General features: G+C 39.3%; 1 protein-coding gene across 11 annotated transcripts in view; it reads left to right on the top strand.

The window, feature by feature from the left end:
• Pde1c (Phosphodiesterase 1c) overlaps positions 1-23342 on the top strand; it is a 94370-nt gene that overhangs the window by 8905 nt on the left and 62123 nt on the right. For 3 of the 11 annotated variants that reach the window (XR_011416547.1, XR_011416546.1, XM_032438559.2), the window contains exon 1: positions 15001-15353. The exons of 2 other annotated variants lie outside the window; for them this stretch is intronic. The gene's annotated coding sequence lies outside the window, so the exon portion shown is untranslated. Of the gene's footprint in view, positions 1-14999; positions 15354-23342 lie in introns of those variants that run through there. 6 more of the 11 variants (XM_032438558.2, XM_070208776.1, XM_015172915.3 and 3 more) reach the window with 6 other exon arrangements.

The raw sequence follows: 23342 nt of genomic DNA, 5'->3' as shown, positions 1-23342 counted from the left end.
TGAGCAACAAGGAGACTGACATAGAAAAAGAGCGAGAGAGCAGCAGCAGCAGATCCTGTTGAGACATGCCGACAAACTTTTCCATAGATTTTATCAATGTGAGGCTGAGTTGTGGCACTGCTTTGCCTTTTGGCAATTGCTTTTCTCGTATGTATCTGAGAATCATGTGTGTGCCTTAGTTACTTTGTATTTCAGCTGTTATCACACAAAACCACACATACGCAGGGAAACACATATACTTACACACAACAATAGTAAAAATCACTTTTATTGTTCACTGCACTCTATTACTTACATATTTGTTTTATTTTTATTTATTTATCTTCTCCATGTTTATTTATAGTAAAGTCGTTTAAGCTGTACCATAAATAAGTTCAAGAATCGCTTTTTATTCGTTTTGCTATATCAGCCAGGTGCTCTAATCATATCTATGTGGGTCGCACCACCCTAACGACATGTGGGTAATCAACCAGCATCAGCAACTGACCGATGAAGCGATTAAGCAACTTCTTGTTACCAGATGTCAGATTAGTTCACATCAATTGAGATCTACTGCGTGTTGGCTGAGTTTTGTAATCTGTTTTCCGGTTTCGTATAACTTTTATTTGCTTCACAGCGAAGTTTCCAAGAAATCGCAAACTATTTAAAACTTTATAATTCCATTAAAAATGTATACAAATAGAGATATTGTCCTGCCATGCGGGTGCTTAAAACTGAGACGGGTTTTATTGGCGCTTGCTTAAGATGGGTGTAAAAACGTCAATAAATCTAATAAGAGCATAAATACGAGTAACAAGCTGAACGCACGTTGATTTTACTATATTCCGGGATGTAACAAAATATTCTACATAAATACACCCATTTTTCCTACAAAGTTCTTGTGCATAGATAAGTAGTTCAGTCCATATGAGGATTTTTTTTTAATAAAATCTGATATAGGCATTTTGATATGAATTTAATTTAACTGCACAATCATACGAAATTGACTTGAAATATTTTAAAGTTTATTCACAACATGCAGTACATCTTAATCGTTGTGAATCGTCTCCGTTTTGACTATCAGATTTGCTTTGTTAAAGGCCAAAAGGAAGACCACAGATGCTACGCTTTTGCTCGCCCCAGTAAAAGTAGAGCCCATCGAGCCGTTTTGCCAAACACAACTCACATACTTGATTTTCGCTTCCCAACCCTTATCGTATATTTTGTTGCCCGATTTTATTTGCTTTTAATCGGCCGACTGGGCAACCAGGGTACTTGTTCAAGGCTCATGCTGTTGCAGAACGCTTCAGTGATTTCATTTGGTCATGATTGCTTCTGGTCTGCCCTGGTCTGCTCTGGTCTCTGACTGACTTAACTGGCCTCAAAAGGGGTAAGCATAAATAATCAAAGCAGCCCCTCAGCCTGGTTCCAGAATATTAACTGGATCAAATTACATTTGAAATGCAGGCGCATGCAAACATTGCAATTATAATGACGATTAAAATTAACTTACGGGTTTTTTATTTCACAGACATGTGCCTTCCATTATATATGCAAAATATGTATATGACAAAATTTATCAGAATTTTTAATATGCAACTTAAATATTTAATTTTGACTGTATTGCACAAAGCGAGTGCCATAGAGGAGAGAGAGATGACATACACACATGCATGTATGAGAGACAAGTATTTCAAAGGGCACAGGGGTTTCAAGGGTTTCAAGTAGAGAGAGAGAGAGAGTACTTTCAAAGCTACTCACTTCTGGTAATTAAAACTGGCATCCAGCCAGCATCTTCAGCTGAGTACGTTACCTTTCTTTCTGTGGTCGAATCAACGGGTCCTTTGAGCTTAAAGCCAGTTTTATATATTTCTGTGCTCCCTGCTCGGGCGCCAAATTTCTGGCAGCTCTTTAACACACAATTTACAGCTAATACCGGCAATGATTTTTAAGTGCAATATTAGACAAATTGTTGGGGCTATACAGCTCATAAAACAAAGTGGTCGAGATTTTATAGATGTGAACAGCAACTAGAACTCTGGGATTAAGTAAAAACTTCGGTCTGCGGCGACTGTCAGATGTGTGGTGCAACAGCTTTACTGCTTGTCCCTTGTCAAACTTGTTTATTGCAAGCCAACCTCTCCAAAACGCATACCTCGAATAAAATGGGAAAGCGTAAGAGAATTATTTATGAATGAGTCTCATCTCTATTTTAATATTAAAACAAGACGAACTTTAGATTTACCGAAGGACTTGACTTAAAACCCTGATTTTTTAATTCTTAAGTAACAAAGCTTGTGTAAGCCGGCGATGCCCGTCCAATTGTTGTTTTTCATTTCTTTTCTCTTTTATATTTATTTTCTTCCTTCAGCAAATTTAATTTGCCCCTTTAAGGTTTCAGATTAGCTCTAAGTCCACGGTTGCTGGTTCGCAGGTTGCGAATATGCGCGGGCTGCAATTTTCTAAACAAAAATAAGAGCAATATTCAATATATATTATAAGGACTCTTTTTCGAAAACAAATACTTTGCACTGTGCTCCCTGCGGATACTGTAATATGTAGCTGAATTCAATTTAGACAATTTTCATATTACACTAAGCACTTACGTCGCATAGCGTGTCGAAGCGTCTGCAAATGACCTTTGAATAGCTTAAACAAATATTGATTTGTGTCCGCGTCGAGAGCTGCTGTTGGGGACGAAAATGTAAATCGGGATACGAATCGGATTGTGGATTTGGCATCCGCTCACCTTTTTGCAGCTGACGAAGCGTAAATCCGGGCTCCTCTTTGCTCCTGCCAATGCAGCGGGATTAAAAGTTGAGACGAAGGAAACGCACACACCGGTACTGCCAGGATAACACAGCGCAGACAGGCGCTGTCAGGACACCATTGTGCATCAGCATCAGCCATACAATTGGCCAACAATTGTTGCCGTTGCCGTTGTTCCAGTTGTTGTCATTGTGGTTGCTCTGCATTATGCGCAGGCAATCGAAAGTGGGCGGCTTGCCAGTGTCCTGGACATGCGGTTTCCTACAATTCAAGTGCTTTGCAAATTACGACTGCGAGTTTGCAGTGCTATTTCTGCTGTTGTTTGATCAGCTCAGCCAACAACTTGTGCCGGCTGTTGCTCATTTTGTCAGCTCAGCGACAATTGCATTGCAACAGAGTGAAGGTTGGACAGCCCCTACGTTGTATGTGATAATTAAAGGCTTGACGATATGTATGTGTCAAGTTGGAAAATAATCAAGCTATTGTCTGGCTTTCGTTTATAGTAGAGAGTATCAAATTGTCTGGTTACCATTAATTATTTGCTCTGTGGCATTATTACTTTGACAAGGGACGAATGGATAAATATCTTTGATATCTAATTAAATAAATTTGTTTGTACACAATTCAATGCCCTTTTCTGATAATGCCTTCATAGCATCCAATAAAAATAGATTTAGACCCGAAAAAAAATGTATATGAATTTAAATTGAGACCACTAACAAACACACACATGCATGCACACACACGCACACAGCAGGCAACCAAAAATTGGTCCTCTAAGGCACATAAAAATAATTCACGTAGTAGCCTTTTTGCTTACACATGAGCAAACAAGATGGCAGAGAGAGAGCAGGCAGGCAGACAGTGGTAGGAGGCGGCAGGCGGCAGGGGGTAGAAGGTAGGCGGAAGTGAAGCTGCAGACATTACACATACGCACCGTACTCGGTCCTAGGCAAAGCGCTGACAACCATAATGAGATGTCAGCGTTGACTATCAAGTGGCTTTGGTAGCTGCTGGGCACTTGGCTTGGTTGGACCCAAGCGACCTGTTTCAAGTGGTGCGACTCAATGTGGGACAAGGCAGAAGGACATGCCCACTTTTACTTGCCACGCAAAAACAGGCGTCGACGTGCTTAACATTTTTTAAGCCATAATGAGCAGCGGCAACAACGGCAAATGAAACAAAAGTAAAAGGCGGTAAAGCGTGACATTTGAAGTGCCTTTGGCCTGGCAGCTGCACACGCATAAATATCCTGGTCACAGGACGCACAGCAGCTCGCAAACTAATTTTTGCTCCTTGCCCATTGCCTCTATACATTTTTAATGATGACAAATGCGCATGCCCCCCCAGCAGCAGCAGCAGCTCCCATGATGATAATGATGATGACGATAATAATGCTGTAGCTGAGGCTGACGTCTTCAGACTCAGGAGTGTTCCTGTTGGAAAGGATGACGCGCTGGAAACGTTATTGAAATTGTAAATTATGTCAGGGACATGCAGCAATTGCATTTGAAAAGGCATCCCAATAGGCATGCGAATATCCTGTGCTTAAGCCACATTCCATTAATGACTTGGCGACAGCAACAACTACAAGTACAATGCCTATAACTTTCTCTCACCCCAGACAGCTTCCCTTCAGCTAAATTCTGGGCCACCAGGGAATAGACAGCTGCCAGTTGAAGAGTAAAAGTCATTGACAACAACTTAAGCGCTAACGTCAGAATATCCATTCCCGAAACGCGCAGCAAATCCTTAAGTGACAGCAGTGCAAGCGAAAGTTTTCGGGCAGCGGGAAAAAGTTTTTTTTTTATTGCCTCACAACGGCGGCCACAACGTCTTTAAATCCATAATGAGTAAGTTTGCCGACATGCTTGCCACGCCCAGTAGCCAAGCATTTAATAATTAAAAGCGCCCCAGTAAGCAGCTGCTCGCAGTTTCCTTCGCTTGTGTCGTTTGCATGTTACCAGCGGGTGAAGCTTATCGAAGAAATCAAATCAAATCACAAAAGCAATTGCACTTAGTGCACCCAAACATGCGATTACAATGGAATTGAATAGAGTGGGTGGTAATCAGGTGTGGGCGTGGCAAGGCTAACTAAATTATAACTGCGGTCGCCTTTGACACGCACACAATCAACGCAATAATCTCATAAGTTGGTATTATGAGCTACGCTACGAAATTCAAAGTTACGAATGAACATCAACTTATTAGGGAAACTTATATTAAAATAGTTTACTCAAAGTGGAGGCTGACTCTTATTGGGCAATCCAAGTGGCAAGGCTACTTCTACCTCATATACTTTGTCCGATTTTTGGTATCCTGAGCCCATCGAAGCAAAAGTATGTGACTAAAACATATAAATAGCTTCTATATCTCCTTCAGGATAAGAGAACAGACCTTTGTAGATTAGTGTTATCTTCGTGTTCTTTTAATTTGGCATTTTATTTTGATTTATTTAATTCTACAATACGTCAATAAGAGAATAAGCCACTTATTAGTTCCTATAATTCAAAAACAACAAAAAAGGCACTTAACTATAATTGAAAATAAACATGCTAATGCAATAGTCGAGGCGGCAAGCATTAAAATGCATTATAAATATTTATCTGTATGTATTTCAATAGCTGCTGCATAAGCTAGATAAATTCTTAGTATTTGTTCTTGCAAAATTAAATTATCTTAATTTGTTTTGTAACTAATTTAGCTTGGTTTCTCCTTGAAGCCCATTCCGCACTGAGCAATGCCCAGTTTGTGTGTGTTGGTTTCGTTTAGCTCTTAGGAGGGCCAAGTCAATCATGGTCCACTTGACCACAAGCACTAAATCACTTTGAATGGGTCCATGCCTGAGGCAAAGTCAGATTCTCTGCTAAGGATAGAGCTGGAGCCAGAGATGGAGATGCGGAGCTTGTCTCTCTCGCTATGGAGCCTGTGTCCACTTGTCAGCTGTTTGCCTTGCCAAAGTATAGACAAGAGTAAGCGTGTACTTGGTTCGTATGGGGCTGCAATCTCTGACATCTCAGCCCAAACATCGGCGTGTTGACAGCGACATTGCCATAGCAGCTGCCTTTGCTTATTTTCTGCCTTCCAGCCTTCAAGTGCTTGAATTGGGCGTAGCAAAATCAATTGCACGCCGTTTAAACTTTCGGCCCAGCCGCCATTGACAGCACATTAACCCGCAGAAGCCGTCAGACTAAATCTACATATACAAAAGACGCATGCATTATTTATTAACGTTTACGGGGGTATTTTTTCAAAGACAAATAAAAAGCAAAAATAAACAATGCAACGTTTAGTCAGGAATGACTAACTGGTTGGTATCCTGTATCCAGCCATAAGATACTAATTGAATGTCTAAGCGCATATTATTTATGAGATTTTCTTAAGAAGCAAGAGATTTTGATTGATGGTATGAAACAAATTTAATCTACGCGTGCCATCTATTTCCTAGAAATATCTGACTTTAGAGTCTAGAGTAGCCTCCATCTACCAGTCAAAATGATTTAAAATTAAATATTATACCGTCTATACCCATTTTGAATGGTTACAGGGTATAAGAAGCTGAAAGATTTGCCAAATAAAGTGCTCAATCAGCAGGGAATCGACGGGTCGCTCGATTAAATCGCTGACTGGCTTGATACGGACGAACGAATTGACACTTGGGATGGATTAGCATAAGACACGTCAAATTTCTCAGGGAAGAGATAAGCTTTTTACCTACAATGGAAATGGAAAATGGATTTAAAGACGTGTTCAAGTCTTCTTTTGACGTGTTTTACTTACACTCCAAGCTTTTATATGTCTGTGTTGAGAGACAACAGATAAAAATATATGTTTTACGATCTAACACGATCTTAATAATGAACAAATATATTTACAAACATAGAAAGGGAATTTACGGTATAATGATTTTGGGTTAATTTAAACTTCATTGCTGATCGATGCTTCCTTTACAGACAATATAGTTGTGTAATCTCGATGAACGAATATAATATGGCTGCTATAATGGTCCGATCTAGCCAGTTACGACTAACGTTTACATAGTTTATAACAATATTATAATTGCCTTTTTAAAAGAAAAACTGACGATCGAAAAAGCTGTTAAAATTTCAACAAGACATTTTGTAACTCACGTCCAACCGTAATACTCCGCCTAACTCACCGGCATATTCTAATTCTCTAGGTAAGGTAGGTGGGGAAGGAGACGGAATCCGTGTTCGCAGGCTGAGCACTAAATTGGAACAACTGTTTCGCTCTGTGGGGCGCCATTATCTCGCTAAGGCAGTGCAAACGAACAAACATTTTGTTGTCTCGTCTCATTTCCGTTTCCGGTCAATGTTACCAGAGCCCCAACAACAATACTTTGGCTGTTATATCCTTTGGTGTTCATGGGCCGTTAATTTATGAATTAGCAAAGGCGCAGCCTTAAATTGAAGCGTTCAATTGAAGGTAAAGATGTACGGCTTCTCTGCAGGCATTATTAAAGATCTAGAGACCGCTAAATTGGTAGAGCAAATATTTCAGTGACTGTCACTTGACACGTTCTCAGGAAACTCATTCGGGTTCAGTACTGGGCTTGAAGCTATGTTAAATGCCTTGTCATACATCAACATTATGCCGTTATTTATTAATGAACTGTGAATGTGATTGATGTGTTTGTTGTCAACCATGTTCACAAGACCTCCTGTTGTCATCTGCACGCAGCTGAATTTACCGCACTTGACATTTATAAAGAAACGCTTTAAATGAGATTGCATTTCATTTATTTTATCTGAAGTGTGCGAAATTCTTACGCTCTCACGAACCGAACCCAAGTCAACCTAATAATTCTTCTCTGCAATTGAAATCACAGAAATTAAAATTACAATAAGAACCACACAGCAGTTATAAGCCACAATTTGAACATTGTTGTCTTCTTGCGAATGGCTCAATTAAAGAGATTGAACTTGACCCAAGAGTTTCTGTTCGTACCGTGCAGAGGGGATTAAAAAACATATACTCTTTATATATTATTTTATATTATATATCCTATTAACATAGAAAGCTTTGGGAGACTTCTTAGTTTTTGCTGTCTTGCATAAAAGAAAATTCTAAGTTACCCAATTATCTCTTTTAAACTCCGTACTAGCACTCGCAAAATAAAGAAAAAACACGTTCAGGAGTGCCCTGAACTTTCTTCTGCCAAGACAAACGCTTGCCTTTTCTATATTTATAACTAATTAATGTGAAAAGGGATACTTTGCGCTAATGAAAACAAAATTTAAAAAGTAACAGCCAAGTCCCTCTGCCGGTGTATTCTGTTTTCCTGCAGCATCTGGTATCGTGTTAAGGACTTGCATCTATATATAATAAATATAATATTATATACAAAATAATCTTATTAATTGTATAATTGTTCTGTCTCACTAGCCTATTTAAATATATAACAAAATATCGCATCTCCAAATTATCATTACACATTAAACTTAAAAGGTATCTTATGTCTTCCTCCCTTGGCTCTCAATTTAATTTGTTGTAGTGCATTACCTGGTTTCACATTTAATCCCCAACTTGAATATATATATATTTTCTTTCCATTTGCATTTGCCTGTACACAAAACAGCATTCAAAGTAAATACTGCTTAGTGAAAAGCAGGAAAAAGTTAAATCATGGCTCGTCTCTGGCTTTTACCTACCAGCTGCAGCTGTTGCACTTGCAACAACAAATAAACAAGCACAGGAAAAATCTTAAGCCACACAAAGAGCTCGGGAAATGTCATTGCCATTCCTATTGTCAGTGTCAACATCAAACAATGCAACTAATTTGAGTCGGAAAATTTGCTCTCATCAGGGCACCATGTTGAAACTTGGTCTGTTCCTAACATTTGGGAAACTTTTGGTAGGGTAAAACCTTCTAAAACTTTTATTAACCCCACCTGAAAGCAGCTTATTATGCGCTTAGATGTGCCCGGGTTAACCTGGAGGAGTATGGCGGATGGCGAACGCATTATCCAAATGAGAAAAAGCGGGTAACAAAGTAAAATTGATCGAAAGTGCGCGACTAGAATATCCCCCGTACTCAGCTCTAAGGTTTGTAGTTGCTAGGTACAATCAGTCGGAAATATAGTAACTATATTAAAAGACTTGAAAGTAATTAAAGTAAATATATCACTTTCTTTTAAGATTCTCTGTTATTTCTTTGCTGTACATCGTACACAGCTATTTTCTTATCACTAATACAAAGGACATATGGACTTTTTACTGGCTGTCTCAAGGTAATCCAAGTGAAGCAGTGTTCTATTAAAATCTGAGAGCTCGCAACGATAGAAATCTTTCTTTCACTACTAATTAACTAAGTTACGTAGTAAACGGATGGTAAGCAGGAAAGGTAAAGACTATAACAAAACCAAGTCAAGAAGGCTGCTTTAAAAAGCAGGCAACGTATACGAACTGTGGCACATTGCTTGACATGATAACCGGCATCTTAACACCTGACATAATTAAACGTTTTGTTGTCCTGCGAGAATGACGGCGTCAACTTCATAAGCGTGCGCTTGACCTCCGTGTAAGCAAAGACAATTTGAAAATGTAAACACGTGGACACATATAAGAATATTTATATATACATATATATTTATACAGCAGTATGTCAGGCATATAAGTGCACACACAGACAGACACACACAGGCACGCACATAACAGCACACATACATAAAAGACTCAGAGCACAAGATACTAAAATGCGCTTATGAGTTTTGCGGTTGCTTTTGAAAGCAACAACAACAATAGTAACTAACTTAAATATGCAAATATTTGCACAATGCCAGTGGGTAGCAGCAGGCTTGTGGAGGCATGGGGTGGAGTGGGGGGGAGTGAGTGGAATCCTTGTTGATGACACGACACTTGCAACAGTTTTTCGCACACACCCTATGCACACACATGGACACACATGCGCACGTCTCAAGGAACCGCATGACTGTTTATTGTTTATGGTCTTATCCTTTTATGGCATTTTTGTGGCTTCATTTTCTGGTCGACGAAATTGAATTATTTTTATTAATATTTATATTATAATACCAGTTTGAAGCGTTGAATGCCGTTTAATGACTGCAATTAAGGCGGCTTTTCATGCAGCTGTGCCTGGGCTTAGCTCCTTTTTGGAGGGGGCGTGCCAAGGTCTTATCCTTATCAATGTGTCAAAGTGTATGACTGATATGTACAGAGAGTCATGCCCAAGCATTTGCTCTTAACTGAAGGTGTTCTTATATTCTCTTTGTCCTACTCTCTCCTCTCCTTTCTTTCTCTCCCGCTCCCTCCCTCTCTCTCTTTGTGTGCGTGAAGAGCTTTTCACCACATTGGTGCTGCTTTGAAAAATGTTATTGAAAAAAGCTTTTAGAAACCGCACGATTTGACGATAGATGGCGCAAGTCGAAGAAGTCAAAGCTTTACAGTTAGATATTTTAATTAATTTCCGGATTTTCCTTCCGTTTTTTTTTTAATTGAATAAGAAAATAAGAAATTCGTATCTAAAATCTGTTATATTAAAGCTTTACTAGCCGATCAACTGATATATTTACTAACCCTTTCTTTCAAATGAGAAATATAAATAATATCATATATCTCTACGCTCTACTCGAGCTGGCATGACTGTGAAATACCCTGTAATTACATTCTGATCAAGCTACATATCTAGCTTTTATAGTATCTGAGATCATGCCGCACTCCTGCAGATAGGCAATCGGACATGGCACAATAAACTCGACAGCTGGGGCCGCTCATGACATAAAACAAAATTATTTCTTTCAAACGCTGTCAGTGATCGGAAATGTCAAACGTTTCACCGATGGCCAGACAGCGATATGGCAACGTTGGTTCATTAGGCAAAAAAGCGTTGAAAGTTGTTGCCACCGCTGCCGCAATTTGTATCGCTAGCCGATCGGTTCGCTTATTGAGTTTAATTTAATTGGCACACAGGTAAACAGTCAGTTAAAGTCAAAGCTTCAAACATTGTGCTCCGCTCCCCTGCCGCGTCCTGCAGCCATCTACACTGCGTTCGGTTTCCATAAAAGTTGAAGCATACAAAAAGCAAACAGCCGCCCGCTGATCACAGTGCCCACTCTCTACGTCACCCTGCCACCCCCCGCCTCCGCCCCTTTCCATCCCCTTCACAGGTAACCCCTGTTGATCTATGCATGCGTGGCGCGCATATTTCATGGCAAGGCGATAATTAATGCAACCAAAAACTGAAATACAAAGTGTCTCTTGTCTTTGTTTGTTGTTGTTGCCTGTCTTGTCCAAAATATTTTATTAAATTTGTTAGTTTTTCTATACGCTAAGTGCACAAAGTGGTTTGATTGCGTACATTGCATATGTCTAGCACTTTGTAACATTCTGTTGTGCGAATGAAATATATGATACTTAGCTCAAACGCAAAATAAATTCAAATTAAATTCGGTTAGAAAACTACTCATGGATGGATAAATAATTATGGGAAACATTTACGAAGTGGATGCATAAAAGAAGCTGTATTAAATAAAATTCATTCTAATTTCTAACAGAGGAAATGAGATGTGATAATGTTTATAAACATACAGAAGACACGAAAAGCAATGCTTCCTAAGAAATAGGGCAGTCTGGGAATTACTTGGTTGTGTTGATCAGCTTAACAATCTTTTGCAGGGAATCCGCATTGCGGTAAGAGCTCTTTAGTTTGGCTTAAGCGTTCGCGCTGAAATCTGTCAACGGCTTTGATATCGAGTCTTGGCCAGGTCGATCGGCAATAAGACGTCGAATTGGCGTCTGTCTCTTTTGGTCTCCCTGCCACTCGCCCATCTCTCTATCTCTTTCTATCGGCCTCTATCCCTCCCTCTTTCTGTGGCATGTGCAGCTGATGATTTATTGGCGTTCGTCCGCTTTGGCAATTGACGCATTTGTGCAACATGCGTTTTGACATTTACCGCTGATTTGTGTGAAATTGGAAAAAAACTATATTTGGTTGCCCGTTGCCTGCACATGAATGCCTGTTCTCTTAATTAGATGCAGATGCAGATTCTGGTTCCTATTTTTAATTTATTAATACCACAAGCCTAAAGTAAACGACGTCTCTAGACTGTGGCGCCGGCGGCCCATTTGCGTGTCTTTGTCTTAGCTGGTTGTGCGTGACACGTAATGCCAAGCCCCCCTGGCTGAGCATCGAGTAGTGCATGGCTGTCCAGTTTTGAGGCAGTCCGCAAACCAGCTTGGTCAGCTAGCCGCTTGGTGTGGCAGCCGCAGAAGTTAAACGTCGCTTAAGCCGTGCACAAGCCGCGCAAGCTAGCTGCAACTCCCGTGAGCTATTCAAATTGTGGTGCAACACACTCAGAAAGCCAATTACGTGCAAGTTTATAAGCCATACACCGAAAATTGCTAATGAACTGACCCAGGCATTGACCAGGTGAGTTAGTTGTCCGGACATTTGCCGGCCCATGTAGTTCTGCAAATGTTGTGCAATTAGCATTCGACTAATTGCTTCTGGAGGGCCATTAGATAATCAGTGCCCTAATTGTTTTGCCCAGCACAGACCTATTCCCCAACCCCCGCCCTTTGTCTACCCTGTCCGGCTAAAAGCATTCGCATTCGCATTCATAGTGCTCAACGTTGCGTATGAGTAACATTTACATTTGGTTCCGAGCTGTAAATTGTATTACATTGCGTCCGAATGCAGTAGGCGCAAATGCACAACAAAATATGAAAATTTAATTACATATATATACATATTCCAGACGGTTAGGAGAGCTGTAAATAACATGAGCACCAAAATATTTAATAGCTAAAGTCATTTGCGCAAATTGAATTCACATGCCAAACATATTTCACAGACACACACACGCCCAGACACATACTGTCATATAGTATACAAAATTATTAATTTGCACAAAATTTGATCAGCACTCGATCAGATGCAAAGGCAACTTCGTTAAGTCAATTTTGCTAGAAAATTATCTACAGACTAAAACTCGAGTTTGTTATTTGTTTCGCCAAGGCCAAAATATTAGTATAAATTTGAGGGTAGTTTAAAAGGACGAGAAAACCAAGTTAATAATTAAGAAACATGAGGTTCAAGAAAGAATTGAAAACATTTGATTTGCCGCAGTCGGGCACATTGTCAAAAACGTATTTCTAAAATTTGAAAAACTTGGCCCGTGCAATGCCAGGCGTATATAGCATATATTATAAGTAAAAATGTATTTCCAAATTAGCAAAGAAAAACGAAATTTTTAAATATATATCTTTGAGAGAAATTCCTTGATGCTTGCGTTGAATATATTTATAGGACCAAAAACGCATAGATCATTTGGCTTAAAAGTAAATAAAATATTCGGTATGCATGAGGTAGTTTTATATTCTGTTTTGCATCCACTTTGAAGAACTGCTTAGCGAATTTTACATTGCTGTAAAATTTTCACAGCAGCTTGCCATACAACCCCTCACACAGCCCAGATGTATCTCATCGTCGTGTCATCTTTGCTTCAATTAATGCTAATGGGTTGCCTCTTGAGCCGACAGAGCTTTTGTGCGCATTTAATGAGCTCACGGAGCCATGCCCACATTAACAAGAGCCTGGCCGCCCTTTAGCTAACTGTAATCTTGTGTTTTGTTTGCTATAAATATAACTGATTTTCTGCTGTTATTTGCCTCTCTCATTGCAGGTAAGTCGCACAAATACTTTGCCACTTAACGCGCAACGAGCGCTTTTGGGTTGGGAGCGGGGCGAAGGGTGGCCCTGCTCCTGGGCCGGAGATCAGCCCCTGTTGTTAGCATGCTTATATTTAGCATTAGGTAAGTCTGCCGCGAAAAGCAAATACATATGCCTAAAGCCGAGAATGAAGCAAAATAAAAGGAAGGAACAAGTGAGCGACAGATAGAGTGAGAGAGAGAGAAAGAGAGAGAGACAGAAAAAACACTTGTACAACTTATATAAACAGCAGTTGAGAATTGTTGATGGGTCACCCATAAGAGGCGCTTAGGTATTCTTTTTCTATACATTTCCTTAGGCCGAGTTCTGTGCTTGTACTAAATTATATGGCTTATATAGGTAGGTTCAAATGTATACGGTTGCTTTAGGGGTCGTCTTGCTGGAAATGCTTTTCATTTGTTTTGTTCGGTCTATCAGCAGCTACAACAATAGCCACAAAGGGCGACCACAAAAAGTGGGTGGCAACCTGTTGAAGTTCGCGGACTGTGGCGCCAAAAAGTAAACAACAAAAAGGCTCCGAAAGCCTGTCAGCAATAGTAGAGAGAGAGGGAGAGAGAGAGAGGGAGGCAGAGACAGAGGGAGAGCAAAAGCAAGAGAGTGCAACAAAGCAGCGTAAATAGCGGGAAATCTTTACAAATGAAAAGCTTTCAAAAAATAATACTGTTTTCCCTTTTTTTTGCAAGCCAACTGAAAAGCTTAAAACACTAGTCATGAATTGTTTTTTTGGGGTATGTTAGTTCCTCTACTAAACGCAAATTTTTTGCTTTGACACTCTTTAGCTACAGGTACCAGCTAATTAAATAAAGATTAGACATGTTTCGGATGACCTCCTCTTAAAATCATAAATGACAATTCAACATTACGATTAATTATTAATTACGAAATTAAAAATCTCCTTGTAAATAAGTTATATTACTTGATTTACACTTCATGAGATTTTCGCCCAACATATCTCGATTTTCCAATCAAGAAATGTGCACAAAAGGACTCTAAAATGCTGACATTACTAACTTTGGGTAAGTGCGTATTTACGTAGTGTTTATCGGAGTAGTTTGTGGGCAAACTTATGCGTAAGCTTAAAAGCTTGGGTATAGAATGGATTGTTGAAAGTGTTGGCATGCGAAAACTCTTGCAGAGAAAAAGGGCACAGGCTATAACGGGAAATTCGCTTTGGTCAGATAACGAATTCGGCCTGAAAAAGCTTTTTTGGGCTGGCACTCGTGCTCCCTCCCTCTCCCACTCTCTCAGCCCCGCGCGCGCTCTCCCTCTCTTTCACTCGCATGTCTATTGCTCTCGATTCTATCCACGCGCAGATTGAGAGCTTCGCGCTTGGACGGGTTATGGTGCTTGGGATGTTTATGCTCTGTGTCGTGTCTGTGGTGCAATACTGAGAGTCTCGATATCTGTCGTCTCTGTGATTCTATATGGCCACAAGTGGCCCGCGCCGCCTGCCTGCTGCTGGCGTCGTTGTCGTCGTCATCGACGTCGTTGTCGTCGTCATTGTCGTTGCCGTTGCCGTAACTCCGAAAAATCCAGTTCCAGTTTATCCCCAGCAGGCAGCATGTGCGGACGTTGTCGTCGTCGTCGTCGTCGTTGTTATCGTTGTCGTTGTTGCTGTCTTTCTAGCTGCTCTTATCGCGTCTTGTCTTCGGTCGTTGATGCTGCTGTTGCCGTTGTATCTGCAACTTAAGCCAAATATCGGTATATCGGGTTTGGTAGATCGCCAATTGACCACGAACACACAATTCAATTTCGGAGCGCGATCGGTAAAATCACAATAATAGCAAATTAACTGCAAACAGATTTGGTGTCAAGTGCAAATTGAAATTAAATCCAATACAAATATTTTAATTTACATTGTGCATGAGTAATTTATTAGTATCAAGTGTCCACTGTACGCGCCTTTACCTAATATTGTTTCTATACTTTTCATTAATCATCAAAAATTTACCACTTAATTTATGCAGACTAAGCTATAAGTGAACTGCTATCATTATCAGAGGGCCCACACCTTGCTATTGTTGTTGTAATTTAGGTTGTTGATTGGCATTGCTTATCATTGAACTGTTGTCTATGGTCTCCTTTATGACACCGCACCTATTCAGCTCCGGTTCATAAATTACGTGCAATGCAGTACGCCAAGCTCGTGCAATTTGTCAAAAACGAAAACCACAAATACTCTGAAAAGCAGCTATAACTTGTATTTGTTTTTGATTTTGTTTTGCATACAAAATATAGCGTTCTTTTAGCCAACATCTTAAACATAACTTGAGAACGTTTAGAAAATCAAAATCAAGAGTCTGATATCAGAATTGCTAATAAAATTAATAGACTAAGCACTCACTTAAAGTATGCATTGCTCATACGCCCCATTGACCATACGCCCCGTTGTCTACGTTGTCAATCCACAATTCACAACAATTGCCGAACAGATTGAGCTCATTTGACGTCATTATATTTTTGGCATACACAATCATCTGCTAGTACTGCGAGGCCATCAAATCAATTTCACACTCGGCGCTCCATCAAAAATGTATACAAATGATTAGCATCGATTTACATTTATCTTTATGTTTATTTTCCAAGCCGCAGTTAAATCGTAAAAGTCTAACAATTTAATGTAAAACCGCATAAAAATCAAATGTGCGGAGCATTTACAGTAGCATATACTGCGCATTATGGGGTGCACATTCTTAGATATTTTATCGGATAATATGCAAAGAACGTGTTTCTATTGCCAAAAAAAAAGGTACAAATGTATGAAAATTTATATTTATTTGTCAAAGCCTAAAGAGCAAATAAAAATATCATTTGTAGATTATGCAAATCATTTTAATGTTTCAATAATTTCTATGGTTTATGTGAAATGCATTTTGACACATTTGGGCTTGGCGGAAAAGCAATTTTTTCAATGTATAGAATCATATTTAATGCTTTCAATAATAAGATTTCGATTAAAACATAAAATTTTGCTTATGTTATATACTTGTTTGTATGTTGCGCATATGTACATGTGTTGCAAATATTGCACAATTTTGTTGCATTCCGTCGCTAACTGCGCAAATTGTTTAGACAAGGCTTAAAACTTTGTAGCGCGGTAGTTTTTTCTATATTCTTCAAATGCAAACAAATCTGAAAAATAAAAAAATTACTTCAATCGCTGATCAAAGCCAACTGCGCACCGGACGCACGCGTCGCAGTCGCGGTCGCGGTCGACTGTGACGTTGACGTTGACGTCGTCGCCGTTGCTTACCAAAATTTGTGGCCAGCCGAAAATTCACAACATTTGCATGCAGCCACACACACCTAACGGATGCAATATCAACAAACGCGCACGCAGATACAAAGATACAAAATGTTTATATCTATTGGCGGTGCGCACGTTTTGAGCGTTTACATTTGCCGACGTCACAAGACCAAAACCAGACGACGCAGTCAGCAAAAAGCATATAGAAAAAAGATATAAAAAATTGTTAATTGCCCGCATGGCAATTGTCAACCAGCAACTCCCAACGCTACGCACAAAAAGCTGAAACTCAAGTAAAAAAAAATATACATTTTTTTGTTGTGATTTCTGCGATTGCATTTGCAAAAATTTGTCTGTCCAATGTCTATGACATGAATGTTTGTTGCTGTTGCTGTTGCTGTTGCTATTTGTTATAGTTGTCTTTTTCTAATTTGGACTATTGTTGGATGCCAGGCCAACAGCAGCAGTCAGCTCGAGATGCGTAGCAATCCGTAGACGTGTTGAGTTTTCAAAGTATCTTTGAAGTGATTCGATGACAACAACTGTTTGAGGCATTATTTCTTTTTTAATTTGAGCTGTTTTTTTATGCCTGGCTAACTCTGGCAACTAATTGACAAGCCCAGGGGATCAATTAAGCTGCGTTCGCGTTAGCGTACAGATTTTTTTTTGCCATGCAATTGCCCGATTTTAGTTACCCTTCGTATGACTTTTAAGTCCGCGACTGGCACTCGTGAAATGCAAAAAATGCTTAACCTACATTTAAAATTATGAGCCAAAACTGCAACTGCAAAATACACGAGACAAAAATCTCATTAAATTTTATGCAGCAGCCACAGCTACAAGATACACGCTCAAAAGATACAGCTGCACTACACAACAAAGTATTTCGCTCGTTGACCATCAATTTTCAATGCCCATCAGCAGGCGATGGCAGGCTTCCCAAAACTGGACTCGTTCCAGAAAAACACGCACTGCGCATCCACATCGGCAAAAGATAACAGGGGACGCTGGGACAAGGCGACAGACACAGCAACAGAGAGACAGCCACAGACAGACAGACAGAAACAGGCACAGGCAATTTAATTAAATGCGCTTTAAGCTTTTTTGAGCTACTGCGACGAATTCTTGTTTAATTTCTCCCAACGCAAGTCGCATGAATACGCCATGTAGCTTGAAATTGCGTAGAAATTTCACTTATTCATATTATTTTATTTAAAATAATATTTGAAATTTGTATCTATTTGATTCATTCTTACACTCTGAAAATGGGTAAGCTGGTTATGTAGTATATATCCCTTTACCAGTTAAATTGGTAAAAAGTAGTTACAAAAATTTGCACATGTAATGCTACGCATGCATATTTTATTTGAGTGAAATGAAACTGAACCGAACTTCATGTCAAATCAATATCTTAATCTTAAACTTTTTTAGAATTGCCTGTTAAGAGTATCAAAATCATCGGCCTGTCACGTATGCTTTTTACCTTCCACTTTACATTCAAGTGCAGATCTCTCAAAAATATTTATAAACGGCAAAAAAAAAAAAAATATATAAAGAACCTGTTTTCTGCTGATGGCACCCGAAAAAATGCTGATATGTGGCTGGACCAGACGCAATGCCCTTAAGAAATGTCTTAAATGATGTTAACGATGCCCTTTGGGTGTTAATTACAAATACGATTTTATCTGGACAATCGACTGTCATTAACTGTAACGGAATGATCCGCTAATGTGCTAAACAAGGCCAACCGAACAAGAGCAAAGGCATTCAATACCAGAACGGCAACGAATTTTCATGGAAAATTTAGTGAAAACGTTAAAAGAAGCTGCACAGATTCATTCATACAATTAGCCAGACACAGCAGATTTTACTATATTATAAACAGGCCTAATGTCGCCCATATATAAAAAAAACAACTGTGTTTATAGTTAAATTTAGACGCAAGAGCGAACATTGAAAATGTTCACACGAGAGCAAAAATAAACAAGAATGCTGTTGTCGAGTGTGCTCGACTACACAATCCCCCGTGCACCTCAGTCAATTGAATTCTTTGAATCGCGTTTTATAGCCCAATATATGTTAACCAACTCTCAAGATCCCGTGAAGCCAAGAAGTCCTTAGCCTTTAGCGTTTATACAGATGAGTATGACTAAGTCGATACAGCTCGTAAACCCATTATACCCTTTTATAGCGATAACAGGGTATACAAAAAGGAAATTTTGCCGCAAAGAGCACAAAATAAAACACAAAAGTTTGAGGTGCAAAGTAGGGCAATAATCAAATGTTTCGGTAAAAGCGGGGGGCTTGAAAAATTCAGTAAACATTTTAACGCGCCAATTTTTCTGCTTTGTTCCCTTTTGTTTGCCTGTGATTTCATGTGCCCAATGTAGACGGGCATAAATGGGTAGAATAAAGACATCACAGACACCACAAAATATCAACAGAGCGAGAAACTAAGTAGATGTTCCTCCACATTTTTACTAAATAAGTATAGTGTAGTGCTAATGTCGGGAATACCCGACTAGCAGACTCCATTAACAACAACCTGATCTGTCGTCCCAAGCTTGCTAGCTCCCTTCTACACATTCATACACAAAATAACACACGAACACATAATCGCTTCCCGCCTACTACGCCCTTTTTTTTATTTTCTCACACATTTAAGCGTAATAATTAAATCCTGCAAATATCAAATGAATAATACTAAAGTGTGGGACTGAAGGAAAGAGAAACGCAGCTGCTGAATCAATAAATTAATGCGTTGTGTATGTGTGTAGGGTATATTGTAGTCAGGCACATTCTGCTCGAGCACACTTTTTATGCTTTTCGTCGCGCAAATTCTGCAGCTTTTGTTTTGATGCCATATCGCATTGTTTTCCGTCTTTGTTTGGTCGACTCATGTAGGGTATGTTGGGGTACGGGTGATGAGCAACACAATAGCTGACTGCTATAAAAATTAAACGCCACTTTGAGCAACTTGATTGACTGACACAAAGCTTTGTGAATTTTGGCAGGTGTCGCCAGGACAGGTATCAAAATGTAGTTAATCTGGTTTGTTTGAAAAATTCTTTCGCTCAAATTTCGCGATTGATTAGACGAATTTACTTGCAAAAATGTTCTGCACCAGAAAACATTATATTATTAATGAGCAGAATTAGTTTATAGCTACAGAATGTAGCTGTATTCTAAACACATACCAAAAGGTCTAGTTTCTAGGAAAATTAGTTTTTTATAGTTTAGTTTAGTGAGCTCTAATGGCAATCTTTCACCAATCTAATAAACTATGAAATAACATAAACATATTTGATAGGCTTTGCCGATCACACCAAGCAGCTTTTGACAGTTTCCTTCAACCTTATCAAGCAAAAGACAGGACGGGCTTATAAGGTAACACGGATGCCAAGCTAAACATACTGTGTAAATAAAGGGCAAAGGCTTTTTAGAAACACCTGTCCGAATATATAAGTATAAATCTAAGTGTACATAAACCCAACAGAAGCAGGACACGCTTTAATCCCTGACAGGCGTGAGTTGCATGACAAGCTTTGATTAGCCGCTCCTTTCCTTTGGCTGTGCTGTCAGCCCATAAAGACACCTCTTTAATGATGAATCGCTATTTAAGTTTGGGCACAGCCACTGCATTTTCCTCAGGACTAAATCACATCTCCGCCCCATTTGGTCATGTTAAGTGACTTAAGTGTCGTCAAGAGGTTTTTGTTTTTTTCGTGTTGTTGTTTTATTTTATGGGAGGACTTAACGTTCTTTGTTTTTTGCATTTTATTTCTTTTTTTTTGCTAGTCGGCGCTTATCTAATCAATAATCACAAAAAATGTCAAAATAGCAAACGTGCAAAATCTGTGGGGACATTGACAGCAACAAGGACGAGCCCCAAAGCCCTATTCCCTTGCACCCAATCGCCGAGTCTGGTTATCGTAGTGCGAACGAACGTGCTTGGGCCTTAGAAACAATACAAACAAAGCAGAAATCTGACAAAAGTTCATTCTGTGTGTGTGCGTGAAAAACTTTTAAACAAACAATTGTTGGGCGGCCCCCGATAGCCTAATAAAATCAGCACACTCACACATTCTGGTTGCACGCAGTGGAAATTGACAATATCGAAGGCTCTACTGTTTCGATTGGTGGGTTTTGCAACACGGATATTTTCCGAAAGTTATTTCCGCGAGGCGTATTTGTCACTCGACATTGCATTACACAAAGCAAGTTTCATGCAAAACTTAATCTTCCTAGCTTCTACGGCAAGAATTGAAGTTCCAATACCCAATCAGTCAGTCTTGATTGAAAGCAGAGCTTAGAATCTTACACAGATTATATAGGTTGCACAAAGTGAAAGTAGTCAACTTTTTTCTGCTGGCACAGCTTTCTCATAGATCTAAATATGATCCAATCCAGACAGCTTTGATATTGTACAATGGCACAAATGCCAACTGCGTAGATCAACATCTAGGATTTCTCTAATTCAAAATGATTTTCACGAAACTTATGCAACTTTTAAAATATTAAATGAATAATGGATTTTATTTATTTATTTCTAATTTGCCAAGCTGCATATGCCTAGAAGACAATCAGAGTTTGCATTCGTATGCGAACTTCTTTTACTTCGGCAAGGCTAATTTATCCATTTTCCAAATAGCGCGCACGAGAGTGCTTTACAACTCAAACAGAAACAAAAAACTTTGTCCACATTTATTTTACATGGCAAGTTATTCGCCAAGTCGTCTTCCAACTGATGCACTGGCGCGCAATATGTTTGCTGGGCGGCGTTGGACTCTTCAATCAAGGGCGCCATAAAACCCAACACAAATAGACAAAAGGCCCGCCTTTGCCAAGAGTCAAAACTTCAGAAAATGCTATATTTTCTATGCCCAAACACATAGACGCATGCACGCGCTCACGAGGACACACACAATTTATACAGACGAGTTTTGGTTGCCAACTTTTTGCTGACAATTTGACGTCGCAAAAGTTCTTTTCATTCATTGCCCTTTTATTATTGTTATTGTATATTTGCTGTTGTTTGCATCCTTACAAAATGGTTTCACATTTCAGCGCGCCTAGAACTATGCAACATTCCTGGTTGCCTGCCAGTCGCAGGCAGGGTCGAGCCCCAGCCAAATGTAACTAAGCCTGCACGGTGATGGCGTCGGCAAGAAGCTGGCAAGCCAGCCAGCCAGTTAACCAAAATGTTTGGGTAAACCAACCCATTTAAAATTTCAGTATGCCGTATTTTGACAACAATATGCACGAGCCACATATTTGCGGGTCTGCAGTCCTGTTATTTAAACTCTTTCAGAGTGGCGCTTAAAACTTTTGAAAGTACACACATTTGCGTTTTTACAAAGTATCTAACTATTAAATAGTGGGTATTAATAATAATATGATAAGTTATAATGAGTATCTATTTCAAGTTAGGAGCTGGATTTGGTAAAATGCTTAAATGTTTTCATATGAGTTTTTGAAAAGATTTTGATAATGAGTTCATACCGTTTTATGCCATCAAAGAATTTGTAGAATGATTTTTACAAATAAGTTTGAGGCCTATTGGATGGAATGCAAAAAAATTCAAAGAAGAGTTTGCAGCGATTTATCTATATATGCGGAGGAATGTTACGAAAGTCTGTCTTACCAAAAATGACTTCAGTAAAAAGCTATGATGGAATTTGGTAAAATTGCGCAATACCAAAAGTTTGTTTTCGATAGTGATCGGTTTTCAAACCTTGCCCCAGCTGCGATAGAGTATTAAAACTTATGACAAGCCTCTAACAGCACGTTTACATTTTTAAATAAACATTTTGCAATCCCCATATTATTTATTAGTTAGGTGTAAATGACAAGTATCGTAACTTAGTCAGATTAACTATAAAACTTTCTAAAATAATCTAATTCTAATTCTAATAATCTACCTGCGCTTGAATATCTGCGCACCGAATCTGTGTTACGGCAGCTTAGGGTATCTCCTAGTGCTACGCTCTTATTTACTTTTGTTAATTTGAACCTTTTGCGGTTTTTGAGGCTACTTTAATTAGCTAAACTTTGTTGCCTGACAGCTGTCATCACGTAATATTGTTGTCCTGGGATCTGAGGCAGGTGCCCAGTGCCTCGGCCACCGCGCGTATTTGAATTGCTAATCATTTTGTTAATATAAGCAGAAAAAATGCCGAAAAGATAACCGTCTAAGAAGTTTTTAATGATGTTGCAGTCGAGGTTTAAAGTTTGAAAGTTAGGTTGAAAAATATTCAACTCTAATTTGCTTTTAATTAATGCGACGTAACTGCTGCCAACTGCAGCCAAGTGGCCCCCGAAAGGGAAAACCTGCATGGGATTTGTCGAAAATTGCTTCAGACTTGGATACAAAGTTTTGGCTTACTGCCAAACGGGGCACTGTTCCGCTTCAAGCCGATAAACCTGCCAAGGCGTCAAAGCAGGCGCTCTGAGATTACAGTGGGTGGGTACAGCTGTGTGCTTTGAAATGGAATTGTGCACATAAAACAAGAGCATTCAACGAACAGTGTTGCAAGCGGTTGCAACTATAGAAGTGTGTTTCACACTCGTAAGCTTTACAACTGGGTTGCATACCAAAGTCATAAGCGAAAACTTTCACACACTTTGTAGCTTAGC

The sequence above is a fragment of the Drosophila virilis genome, chromosome 4 (assembly GCF_030788295.1).
Source record: "Drosophila virilis strain 15010-1051.87 chromosome 4, Dvir_AGI_RSII-ME, whole genome shotgun sequence".
Classification (NCBI taxonomy): Eukaryota; Metazoa; Arthropoda; class Insecta; order Diptera; family Drosophilidae; genus Drosophila; species Drosophila virilis.
This window is presented reverse-complemented; position numbering and strand designations above follow the sequence as displayed.